The sequence below is a fragment of the Macaca nemestrina genome, chromosome 2 (genome assembly GCF_043159975.1).
Source record: "Macaca nemestrina isolate mMacNem1 chromosome 2, mMacNem.hap1, whole genome shotgun sequence".
Taxonomy (NCBI): domain Eukaryota; kingdom Metazoa; phylum Chordata; class Mammalia; order Primates; family Cercopithecidae; genus Macaca; species Macaca nemestrina.
In genome coordinates, this window is record NC_092126.1 from 142,146,164 (window position 1) to 142,160,411 (window position 14,248).

Sequence of the window (14,248 nt, forward strand, 5' to 3'; positions counted from 1 at the left end):
GGCCAATAAGACAATCCCATTACTAGTCCAGTGATTGGTTGAGGGATGGGGATGTGAACCAGGGAAAGCCACTGATATTCAGTTCTGAGACTTTTGATTGGAATCATTGGGTGAGAGGGAAAGCTGTTACTACCGGATTACTTAGCTGGTAAAATTTAAGCCCAGAGTTCCTGCTGGCATTCTTTTGTGTTGGAAATGACAATAGAGAAGGGAGCGGAGCCAGGAGATGGAGAGATGGGGAGAGTGAGGGAGGAGTAAGACACCATTTGAGCTGCTGGATACAGCCTCATCTAAAGGCATAATTTTCTGTGACTTTTCAGTTGCATAAATCAATAAATCCTAATTTTTGCATAAGCCACTTTGAGTTGGATTTTTAGTTGCTTTCACCTAAAATATTCCTGATTCCAAAGTCCAAGATTAGGATGTTGGGATTATTCTCTCTTTTTTCTCTCTTTCTCTTGTATATGGGACATTAGGCAAATCATTTAATCTCTTAGACTTAACCTTTATTTTTGTATAACATGAAATAATGGGTGCAAAACAGCCTTAGTTTCAGTGTGTTCAATAAAGGATAACATATATTATTTTGTTGTTATATCTAAATTTGCAACAGCAATCATAATAGTAATAGGCACCTCCTTCTCTGCATATTACTGCAACCTTGACAAGAGCCAACTTTTGACAAAATGACTTTGATATTATCCATTTCCTCCAAAAATAAGCCCAAGGATATGATTATTTTTATCTAATTGTATGAGGAAATAGACATCTTAATTTGCTGGAAACCACACAGAGCAATTCACTGAACATGAATACACGCATTGGCTTCTTCTTTCCTAATTGCAGTGGGGGAGTCACTACGGATGTTAAAATCTAGCTGTATATTTCCAGAGGCATTATAAAAATATAAATTAAAATAAGTGCAAAATGTGACTCCTTAAAGAGTATTCTTTTGGGAGTGACATTAACATGTTTGAAAATTGCAGTGATAAAGCACCACAAAAACACTTCATTTCACATTCTGAGGGGAAAGATTATGTGGGATGTATATCTCAAAGAGACCCTTACTTGGGAACTACAACCTAGGGTTCTGGCTATCAATAAATACATTGATTCAATGAGAAAAATATGAGATGCTAAGAAGAGTGTTTGAGATATGAAATGTGCTCAACAAGTCTCATTTTCTTCCTTTTCATCCATCTATCCATCTATCATACATTCAGGCCCTAAATGTGTCAATACAATGAAGATCTTTCAAATACAGTTTTTAGAAAATGTCCAATTTAGCAAAACAATAAGCTGGCTAAATATTTTCACTTCCCCAGGTGCATAAAAGAGAATCAGGTTTATGTTGTACTTAATAGCACACTATATTAACATATTAGGGTTAATTATAAAAACTAGAGTATATCCTAATTAATGGTACGTTCCACTGCTATGTAACAACCATGGCAAAATCTGATAGATGAGGAAACAACCAAACATTATTACTGATGCACAGGCAGATCCAGTTTTCCAGCAAGAGGCCCTCATTTTCTAATCTTGACAGGTTAATTGAATAAAATTCTAAATCTGCTCTTCTTGTATTTGAGGCGCGATGGAGACTTCTATTTGGAATGTTTTCAGAATCACCTTGTGTATGGTTCAGGAAGTAGAAACTGAAGATCTGAAGAGATCTGTCATCAGGATCTGATTCTACTAATGTGATAAAAAAGGAGACATCCTCTTTTTGAAGCAGAATTGAAGGGGCTCTTGATGTACAAAAGTAGCTTCAAATGCATTGAACAAAATTCTTGATTTTCCCTTGAAAGAATAGGAAGGAGTACTGTTGCAACTGTTCTGTTACTACAAAGTTTTGCAACTTTTCTCTTTCTTTCTTCCTTACCTTTTCAAACAGACTTTCTGAAAGTATGCTCACAGTATAAGAGGAAAAAGTCTTACTTTGGCGTGGGCTTTCAAGAAATAACGAAGTATTTCTATTTAGAAACAATTTACGGTGAAATTGAGAAATTGGTGGTCTGTCCAGTTTTTCTCTTCTAAGGCTGTGGTAAAAGGAGCAAGAACTGTCGACTCAGAGAGACCTGGGTTCAAATCCTGGCTTTCACCTTAAAAATCTATAAACTTGGGCAAGGACATGTTACGTAAACTATGTGAACCTTTTTTATTTTAATCTTACAAATCGAGAAAAATTATAACTGCTTCAAAGAACTGGAAGAATTAAGAAATGTATGCAAAGAATTTTGCCTTCTCCCCAACATACATAACTTGTATCATAGTGAACATTTGTCTCCCCAACTCTCTTGGCTCCCCTGACACAGAACCCTGTATTCTCATGTGGTTATTTCATAACGTGTGCCTTTCGGTATGCTCAGGAAATAGCCTATGCATCTAAATTCCTCTTTTTCTTTTTCTCAGTCAAATTTACCTAGCCTGTATTTCATTTTTAAATTGAAAATAGGAGGTGAAGGATAATGAAAAATGAGTATAATAAGACTTGGCTTGGTCAGTTGACTTACCTTGGAAAAGACACATGGCACCTCACACTCAGCCTGTGTCATTTGCAAAATGGCCATAATTCTACCTCTCAGGGCTACTGTTTAGATAATGCCTTTCTGTGCAGGAGAAGACCGTATATGTCACGTCACATCTATATGGGAGGTTATTGTTAATTTGTAGTTAATTACTTCTTCTAAGATTAGTTTCTTAACCTGATAAAAATGTTCAATAAGTTCCCAAGAAAGTGAGGTAGGTTTTTGGTGTGGTGAAAAGAACCCAGTTGTTAACATCAGGGCTACAGAGACTCTTCTAATTGTATTATTTTTCTATCATTGTGACTGTGGACATGTCTTTATCTTTCTAGTTCTCAGTGTTCTCGATTGAAAAAATACGGACCTTCATACTCATCTTACAGAAGACTTTAAGAAGATTAAATGTAATTACGTATGTAAAACAACTATCATAGTGCCTGATACAAAGATACTCAATAAAAATTGCTGGTACAGTAAGGATTTAAGGCAATATGTAGGTTGGGCAGTAGGATCTTAGAATGATTGTGCTACTAATGATTGTGCTAGGTGGCTGCTTTTCCTACCCAGATGAAAGCTGAGGTTTGGTTAAAATTTTGGGGTTCTCATGAAAGCCAGTATACAATTGATTCGTGTTGGACTATCACTGAGATGAGTTGGCAGCAGACAGGATAATTCTTTATGCAATCAGTTGAGGATGGGGTGTCACAAAGATCCCTTTTAGCTTCTAAATTCGAGAAACAGACCATAAAATGGTTACCCTCTTCGACTGCAACTAGTAAGAACCAAACATAAATGAATGAGATTAGTCAGCTATGGGAGGAAGCAGAACACTTGTGAATATGGTCTTGAGAAGTTTTCAGTGTCTCCCACACTAATCAAGTAACAAAGGCAGATCTCCAGGTTTTGCTGACTGGTTTCCAGGTCATATACAGGAAGCTGTGCTATACTTGGTTGTTCTGAAACTGACCTCACCGAGTTAAAATGTGTAAGATGTTAACAAGCTCTGTCCAAGGGTAAAAGATGAGAGGATAACTAGAAAGATTTTGCACGACCCGGTAAAATATTCCTTCAGATCATAAAACAAAACAAAGCAAAAAAGAAGTTTACTTTGTTCCATAAAGTGTTTACCAGGTAAGCTCATAAAGATAAGGGTGTGCCTAGAGAATGAAAGATCATATTTTCTTTATTGGATGTTCACTATAAATTAAAACACTAGCATTTCTTTTCACAGACTAATACTTGATTCCTCCATTTGGCATGCATCAGATCTCTAGAGCTTAGAAATTTCTGAGTAAATTATTATGATAAAAGGATAAGAAACGGCCCTAACAAAAAGGGAGAAGCAGCCAAGAGAGAACAGGAATGTAGACAATCTATTATTTCTGGCCTTATTCAAGACTCAGAGGTTTACATTAGATATTAAGACCAGAGTGAGCCCTTCCAAGAAAGCATTGCAGAGGAGACTAAAAGTGCAGTTGTCAATGAATTTGCAAACACTGTGCAGATGAAAAGTGTATGACATGAGTATGCTTTGGGTATCCCCCTTCCAATTGTTGAAAATAGTTATAGTTGATAATTCTATAAAAGCTTAAATACATTTCTTATCCATAGGAACAGTTAGAAGAGTTATTGAAAATCAGCAACAATTTGTCAAAAGTGTTTGTATCTTTTTTTTTCTAGGCTCCTGGTACGTGCTTAAGTGATCCAAGGAAGAGCAAGATGGAAGCCAGAGCGCCTTTTATGATATAGCCTTGGAAGTCACGTACCATCACTCCTTTCATTTTCCACTGGGTACACAGACCATCCTGATAGACTGTGGGCATAAATACCATAAACATCCTCCAATAATAGGAGGCGCCATGGCTATGGTAACCATTTATCTTGTTATAATAAGAATTAAAAAAAATATTGCACACAAATCCATTATCCTAGTTCTGGATACATGGTAAAACTCCATTAGTTAGTGGCTAAGTCTAAGTCAGATCTTTATGCTTCTTCCATTATAAAGTTTTAAGTGCTTAATTTTTTTTATTACCAACATTATTATTAGTATATTACTCATCAATTTAACAAAGTCCTTAGCACTGTAGTAATTTTGACTATTAGCAGACAATTTTTTTTTGGAGGGATTAGCCCTTAACCTCCAAACACAAGTACCCTCAGTTTTGGAGTGGAGAGAGGTATTTAGGAATTCTATGCCCTGGTCATCAATACCAAAACGACTCCTCCCTAAATCCTGCTCACACATCAAAGTCCTTCCTTAAATGAATCCAGAAGGTAACATACTTGTCTTTCTCCCTGCCAACTGTACTCTCAGTTTTAAAACGAGAGGGAGGTAGGGAGACAGAAACAGAGAGAGATAGAGATAGATAGATAGAGAGAGAGAACACACAATAGTTAATTATGTTTTAGTTTTCTGTTATTGCTCTAAGGCAGATAGGGAGTATCATTTTTATTCCATTTCATAGATTGGGAAATAGGGACTCAGAGAAATCAGATGGCTTGTCCAAGTTTCTCCAGCAAATTAGATGGAGGGCTGTATTTATACCCAGGTATTTCACACGCAGAGCTCATTGCATTTTCCTCTTTCTCATGTTACCTGGAGCCTTGACTACAGCCTGGTTTAATGGGGGTGGCCTGCTAGAGAGGGGGTGGACTTTGCTTTCCCTTTTTAAACTCACTACTTCAACAAGTAAGGGACCAGAAAAACCACGCAAAAGTCACTGTGTAATATCAACCTTACCTTAGAGTCATTGATAATGGTATCCCTTAAAAAGGTCGAAAGCAACTTATAATTACAGAAGTGGCCTTCCTCTGAAGGATAGACTTAGAAGGGCTGGTCTCATTTTCTAAGGAAATGATATAGCTGGAGATGCTTTACATTTTGAAGACTTGAAAGAAGACCTATACAATTCCCAGGAGAAGATAAAGGAGTGGAGAGAATGAAAACAGTAGTCATGATAGCCAGAGCAGGTACCTGAAATCATCTCAACCTAGAGCTTTGGAGCTGACTTGCTCTCCTGGAAGAGCTGTCCATGTGAGTTGGCAGGGCCATGTGTAAGGGCCTCTGCCCTCTGGGCTTCACTCAAGGCCAGCATCTTCTCAGATCTCAGTATCTCTTCCCAAGGAGATGTGGGGAGAATGGATTCCCAGAAGCTGATCCTATAACTCAAACGTGTGAACTAACAATGAATGTTTTGAAAATCACCCTGCATGAAATACAATTCTCAGTGGTTGGGAAGGTCAGTTCTTCTAAAACATTTTAATGATGTGACTTTTCCTCCACCAGAATTTTTTTGCAGGCATGATTTTGTTCTGATTCTCTGCTTCTCTTCCAGACCCCAAGTGTTGTCATGTATTTTTTTTTTTTTTTTCTGCCTGCACAGGAATTAGCATCACTGAGGGCAAGACATACCCTGAGTGTAAACTTCACTTAACGTCCCGAGATAAGCAGGACAGGATCCATGTACATTGTTGTTCTTGCAATAGGCAACAGTGAGCTGGTCTTAACCTACTCTGATGCAAGAATTTTGTTTTTTATTTTTACACAAGCATCCAGCTGCCCATGACTTGAGCTATGTCCTAAGTGGAAAATGAAGAGACAAATTCTCCTCAACTTGTTCCCAGTGGGTTGACTCACCTTACCTTTGGAGATGCCACAGGTGCTGGTGGGCTGCTGCCATAATTGCCAAGTTGCAGTGTAATATATGGTCTTGTTTTATCTCTGTAAGTACAGTTCCCAAAGCCACAATAGAAACTGTGTGGAATCTCTTACCTTTGTCTATAAAATGAGGCTGAACCATTCCCAAGTCTGCTACCATTTTCTGTAAACTAAAGCACATCTCTATCCTGCCAAAAAATTTCTTCCCTTTCAAGCACTAAAGTGTGAAGAGGGACACCTTATTTCATTGCAAAATGAACAGCAAGTAAACAGAGAAATGTGATTAAAATTCAACTGGGTGCAGGCAGGAATTAAGCCATCCCACGCCCATCAGTTTATAGCCTGCCCTAACGAGTGGAAAATAAAAGAAAGTCACTGCAGCTCAGCTGGAAAACTGTCGGGGCATTTTACTAAATGAATCTCTTGTTATCCTCGGCTCTCTCTGCATCTTACATGTCCTCGATTACACAAACTGATGTACAATGTACCGTGACGCTCTAGGGCAGGGCTTGGGGGGCAGCACTTGTTGTTTGCTTGTTAGTGTGATTCCTTGTTGGGCTTCCTATACATTTCTGAGCTCAAAAGCTTAAAATGACTATTTCTGTTACCCTCTGAGCCTTGTGGAGCCAAATATCAAAGATGACCTGATTAACCCTGAAGCGCAAAATCTAGTCTTCTACCTACAGTTTCCATAGCAATTCCAAATGCTGAACAGCAGTATTATATTTCTAAAAATGTAGCTCAGTTGTAATGGATCCTGATGGTTCAACATGTATTTATCCCCAACTGCCCAGTAAATTATATTTCATAGACTCATGGGAAGTAGTTGATAACTGCTCCAGGCCAAGCACTGCAAAGTCAGCAGACTTGGGTTTGAATTTATACATGACCATTTCCAACTAGCTATGGAATTAATCTTAGGCTAATTTATTTAATCTCTAAGTTCCAGTTTCCTCATCTGTAAAATGGAATTAAAAGGGAGAGTGCTGACAGTGTTGCTGCAATGACTACATGTGACAATGTATATAAACTCTTAATACAAGGCTTGGCACATAGTAAATGCTCAATAAATGCTAATAAGAATTCCTGTAGAAACATATGTCTGAAAATCTGAGGTTACACAGAAGATAACTTGGGAAATTTAGTACTAGAAATCAGATCTTCTCATTCCTAGACTAGGGCCATTTTCTGTTGTTCTGTACAGATGGAAGTTGGGCATTAATTGGGCCTATATAGATCATTGGTTCCCAAAGCACAACTATGGATCTTAAAAAGAAAATTGTGTGTGAGTCTAGACCCACCAGATCAGAATCTATATTTTAAAAGTTTACTGAGTGATTCTCATGAAACCTGTCTGTTAACTATTTATGAGAAAGAGCGAGAGGGGCCTCCTAGGTGAGGAAAAACAGTGAGAGGAGGACATAGAGGTAGAAAGTATAACAGCATGTAGAGGAATTACAAGGAGAAGTTGTGACTTGGGGCAGAGAGTACCTGCCTAGAACTCTTCAAACGTATGACCAAATGGTCAGGCAGAGTCATGCAAGATAGCCAAAATCACCTAGGTGTCATTTTGATGTCCAAGAGAACTACATGGTCCTAAGACTATGAGAGAATGTAGTATTCTATCTTGTGCATGGTCTATTGCGTTAGATGGAAATACCAACCCAAGAAATACTAGAGAAATGCTGAAACCCATGAGTGAGGTTATCAGCTTGGGTGAACTCCAAACTTCTTTGTTAAAGAAGCATCAGGTAGGGTATAAACTGAATCCAGGCATGTAGGCTATCTGTCCACACTCCCTTTTGATTTATGTAATGATTGATGGAGAAATTATAAATAGTGTTTAGTGCATCCCGGCAGGGTTGTCCACAGAACTCACTGAGTTGTCTGAGCTGGAATCTCTCAGCACTAGGCTACTTCCAGTAACTCTCCAAAGTCATGGGATAATATTAGAGTTTCATTAGAGGGCAAATTTACTTCAACCCTGGAAAAATTTCTAGTTAAGTGTAGAAATGTTTATAAGAGCCAAGTACTAATCATTTTGAATTAAGGAGCCTGTACATTTGGTATTTTATATAATTTTATATTTTATAAAATTGTAATAAATACAATTTATATTAAATTATAATAAATACAATTTAAATTATATAAAATTGTAATTGTAATATTTAAGAGAATTTGTCTTAAGTTAGCCTTATCATTTCACTATAAAATGTGGGATTGAGTAACTGATATAGAGTTGGGATTTCAAGTTGAAATCGTACTACATTTTTACACAGCCCTGGAACATTTAAGATAAAATTCACCATAATTATACATTTCATTTGTTGGTTGCATAAGAAAAGCTTAAGTACACAGGAAACAGATGATTGAGGAACTGTTTCAGCCTGGAGAGGCCACATCAGAGCTGGCACTTAGTTCAGGAGTGGGAGGTATGATGTTCAGCAATCCCAGGCTATACTTGGTTCAGGCCAAGGGGTCCCAGAAGGAGACAAGAGTCTGACTGGGGCACTTGTCAGGCAATGTCTATAATGGTATCAGGGTAACCTTGTCATAGTCATTTGCAGAGTGGTTGCCCAGGCCTGCACTGAATTGGAGTCTCGCCCAGATCATGGTGATGGGAAGGGAAGAGGTATTTCATGGTGCCAGAAAGAGCCACAGCACTGCTGGCTCAACCACAGAGGGCTACTGGGCCCCGCCCAAGCTGAAAGAAAGTACCTCTACTAGCTGCCACAAATACGAATAAGGTGAGCACTGTCCAGGTAGCCTAGGGACATGGCCGCAGAGACAAGGTAGGGCAGAGAATCCCTTATCCGTAAATCCTCTAGGCCAAGTAAAACCACCTGACTCCTCCAGACACCATTTAAGGGGAAAACAAGGGGAGAAAGAGAAGACTCAGAGGTTGTACATCACCTAAAGAATTCTTTCTATGATTATGTTGCATTAGCTCATAGATTGAACCAAAAGTTTAAGTGGGAGCTCTTGAGGAAGGCAAATTAAAGACAAAACTAAAGAATATTTTCTCCGCAGGCATGGTGGCTAGTGCCTGTAATCACAGCATTTTGGGAGACCAAAGCAGGATGATCACTTGAAGCCAAAAGTTCAAGATTAGCCTGGTCAGCATAGTGAAAGTCTGTCTCTACAAATAATAGAAAAACATAACCAGGCATGATAGCACATGCCTCTAATCCTAGCTACTGGGGAGGCCAAGGCGGGAGGATCCCTCAAGCTCAGGAGTTTAAGGTTGTAGTGTGTCATGATTGTGCTACTGCATCCAGCCTGGACGATAGAGCGAGATTCTGTCTCAAACATATATATATATATATGTTTATATATATAATATATATTTACATATATATGTTTATATCTATATATATTTGATATACGTGTGTGTGTGTGTGTGTGTGTGTGTGTGTATTTTTTTCCATGCATCCCATTGGTATTGTGAGTAAATTTGTGGTCCTGTTTCAAACTTGGTTAACTTTCATATCACAGACTCACAGAAAGGAGACTTGGGAGCAAACTCAGCAGTTATCTATGCCAATGTCCTCATTTTGCAGATGATCAAAATAAGGCAAGAAAATGTTAAATGACTTGGAGCAGTAGAATAGTACATTTCCTGGCTATTTGGCTCTTTAATTGGGGACTCTATTGAGTTTTACACATGCGCGCATGCGCGCGCGCGCGCGCGCGCGCGCACACACACACACACATACAATTAGTTCTATATAGGGTTCTTATGAGTATCAAAGAGAATATATTTCCAATACTTAGCTTAACACCTGACATAGAGTAATTGCTCAATAAATAGTAGTGGTTTTCACTGTCTAAGTTCACACAAACAGGAAGAAATAGAATGGGAACTGAAGGGAGGACACACAAGGTCCCCAGGAGAGCTATGGCAGAGTCTCAGTCCTGTAATTAACACTTCATCTGCCTGAGATTCAGACAAGGCTGGTTGTGGTTCATACTGCCCATCTGCAAGGCTACAGTAAACCTCAGAATTGGTTTCCCAAGAATATTCATTTGAGCTAATTAAAGCTTTTCTAACATGCAATTTGCATCTGGTAGAATCTTCCATGCTGTTTATGTTGGTTTCTTATTATACCATTTACCTTAAACAGCTTTGTTCTTTTTAAAGAAAAACATGCCATTCTTTCCATGGTGGTCTAAGCCACATTTCAAATGAGCACTGCCCCATGAATGTGATCCCAGTGGCTGTGTGACAAGGCAAAGCAGGGTGGGATCATAGAGAGAGTGGAAAGAGGTCTGGGCTGGGAGTCTAGGCCCTGCTATGTGTGACTTTCTGACACTCTGAGAACCTGAGTCTTGGGTCCTTTATTAATTTTTTTTTAAAGGATAGGGTTTGGATGTGATAATTGCTAAGTGCTTTCCACCACTGAAATTCTTGTCATCTGTTTGCCTCAGTGTCAGCCTGGTGGAAGTGTATGAATGAATGAACATTGCAACCATGCCTTTCTCATCCATTTTTTAGGCTACACTGACAGTTATTACAACTGAGGGCAGGCGGCTCACTGACACTGATACTAAACAGACCACATTAAATAAACAAGAAAACGAAATGAATAGCTAACCCTTATGAGAACTTACTATGAACCAGGAAGAAGGCTTTCATTACCTGGTGCTATTTCATTTCATTTAATCTTCAGTACCAACCTGCCAGAGTAGGTACAACTACTGTCTCGATTTTGCACATTAAAGAAAAAAAGACGAAGTCACACATGTTTATACAGAGCTTCACAATTTGCAATTTATCATCACATTTATTCTAGCCAAGTCTCACACAAACCCACAAAGCAAAGTGAATATTCTCACCAGTCTATACATGAAGAAATTCAGACCCAAAGCAAGGTAAGTGACTTACCCACAAGGCCACTATGCCCTACTGGGTGAGAGCTTTGCCGTGGCTTTTCTCTGCTTTTCTCTGACATCTGTTGCCTCTTCAACAGGAATGTTTGCTTGTCCACTTTCCCTCCAATTTTTCTTCTGCAAAAATCTCATATTTCCATTAATTTTCCTCTAATACATCTTGCCATACTTCATTGATGAGGATATATTTTTACCTCTCCACACCAAACTCTCATCTGCCTATATCTGGACCCTACTGTTAAAATGAAGGAAGTGTGGCTCTTCTAATCAAAATCTGATCCTCTGCTCAGGCCCTGGATCTCAGCCCTCGGGCTTTCTCTAGCACTCCACTCCCTTGCTCATCTCCTTCTCTACTCCACCATCAATGCCTCCCTTTGTACTGGATTGTTCCCAAACAGGCTCTGATATCCCACAGTATCATGATATCTCATGATATAACATGGATATTTTCTCACACGTAGATCTTACTCTTTTTTTTGTTTTGTTTTATTTATTTTTATTATACTTTAAGTTCTAGGGTATATGTGCACAATGTGCAGGTTTGTTACATATGTATACATGTGCCATGTTGGTGTGCTGCACCCATTAACTTATCATTTACATTAGGTATATCTCCTAATGCTATCCCTCCCCACTACCCCTTCCCCACAATACGACCCGGTGTGTGATGCTCCCCTTCCTGTGTCCAAGTGATCTCATTGTTCAGTTCCCACCTATGAGTGAGAACATGTGGTATTTGGTTTTCTGTTCTTGTGATAGTTTGCTGAGAATGATGGTTTCCAGCTGCATCTATGCCCCTACAAAGGACACAAACTCATCCTTTTTTATGGCTGCATAGTATTCCATGGTGTATATGTGCCACATTTTCTTAATCCAGTCTATCACGGATGGACATTTGGGTTGATTCCAAGTCTTTGCTGTTGTGAATAGTGCCGCGATAAACATACGTGTGCATGTGTCTTTATAGCAGCATGATTTATAATCCTTTGGGTATATCCCCAGTAATGGGATGGCTGGGTCAAATAGTATTTCTAGTTCTAGATCCTTGAGTAATCGCCATACTGTTCTCCACAATGGTTGAACTAGTTTACAGTCCCACCAACAGTGTAAAAGTGTTCCTATTTCTCCACATCCTCTCCAGCACCTGTTGTTTCCTGACTTTTTAATGATTGCCATTCTAACTGGTGTGAGATGGTATCTCATTGTGGTTTTGATTTGCATTTCTCTGATGGCGAGTGATGATGAGCATTTTTTCATATGTCTGTTGGCTGTATGAATGTCTTCTTTTGAGAAGTGTCTGTTCATATCCTTTGCCCACTTTTTGATGGATTTGTTTTTTTCTTGTAAATTTGATTGAGTTCTTTGTAGGTTCTGGATATTAGCCCTTTGTCAGATGAGTAGATTGCAAAAATTTTCTCCCATTCTGTAGGTTGCCTGTTCACTCTGATGGTAGTTTCTTTTGCTGTGCAGAAGCTCTTTAGTTTAATTAGATCCCATTTGTCAATTTTGGCTTTTGTTGTCATTGCTTTTGGTGTTTTAGACATGAAGTCCTTGCCCATGCCTATGTCCTGAATGGTATTACCTAGGTTTTCTTCTAGAGTTTTTATAGTTTTAGGTCTAATATTTAAGTCTCTAATCCATCTTGAATTAATTTTCGTATAAGGAGTAAGGAAAAGATCCAGTTTCAGCTTTGTGAATGACTTTCTTCACAGAATTGGAGAAAACTGCTTTAAAGTTCATATGGAATCAAAAAAGACCCCACATTGCCAAGACAATCCTAAGCCAAAAGAACAAAGCCGGAGGCATCATGCTACCTGACTTCAAACTATACTACAAGGCTAGAGTAACCAAAACAGCATGGTACTGGTACCAAAACAGAGATATAGACCAATGGAACAGAACAGAGCCCTCAGAAATAATACCACACATCTACAACCATCTGATCTTTGACAAACCTGACAAAAACAAGAAATGGGGAAAGGATTCCCTATTTAATAAATGGTGCTGGGAAAATTGGCTAGCCATAAGTAGAATGCTGAAACTGGATCCTTTCCTTACTCCTTATACAAAAATTAATTCAAGATGGATCTTATTCTTTTAAACAGTTATCTAGTATTCCATTGTATTCATTTATTTAACTAGTCTCTCATCAGTTGGATCAATTAGGTTGTTTGCAGATTTATGCTAGTCTAACATATGAATCTTTATGTACTTTGTAACTATATCTGTAAGATACATTATTATAAATAGGAGTGTTTGATGAAAGGGTATATAAATTTTAAATTATTATTAAACTGGATCTCAAAAAAATTTATAGTTATCAAGAACTCAAAAACACCAATTTCCTCATACTGTAGTCTGACAAATATAGACCAGTTTTTTAAAAAAAGATAAACCTATAAGGACTGCCACAGAAAACTATGATTTCACTTCTGCAACTAAAAAGTTTATACATGAATATGTGTACATGTATCTGTAAGTATAAAACAAACACACACAGGCTCCTTCTAATCCTCAGGTCTAAACTTAAATATCACCACTTTGGAAAGGCCCTCTCTGTCTACCCTATTTAAAATAACTCCCACTCTACCCCCAATAATTGTTTTATTTATTTTTAAAGATGTATTTATTTTTATTATTTTACTTGGTTTTTGGGAAACAGGTGCTGTTTGGTTACATGAGTAAGTTCTTTAGTGATGATTTCTGAGATTTTGCTGCACCTATCACCCAAGAAGTGTACACTGTACTCAGTGTGTAGTCTTTTATTCCTCACCCCACTTCCATTCTTTCCCCGAGTCCCCAAAGTCCATTGTAGTATTCTTATGCCTTTGTATCCTCATCGCTTAGCTTCCACTTATGAGTGAGAACATACAATGTTTGGTTTTGCATCCCTCAGTTACTTCATTTAGAATAATGGTCTCCAATTCCATCCAGGTTGCTGTGAATGCCATTATTTCATTCATTTTTATGGCTGAGTAGTATTCCATTATATATATATGAAACAAATTCTTTATCCACTCACTGATTTATGGGCATTTAGGCTCGTTCCATATTTTTCCAAGTGTGAATTGTGCTGCTATAAACATGCATATGCGAGTATTTTTTTCATATAATGACTTCTTTCCTCTGAGTAAATACCCAGTAGTGGAACTGCTATATCAAATGGTAG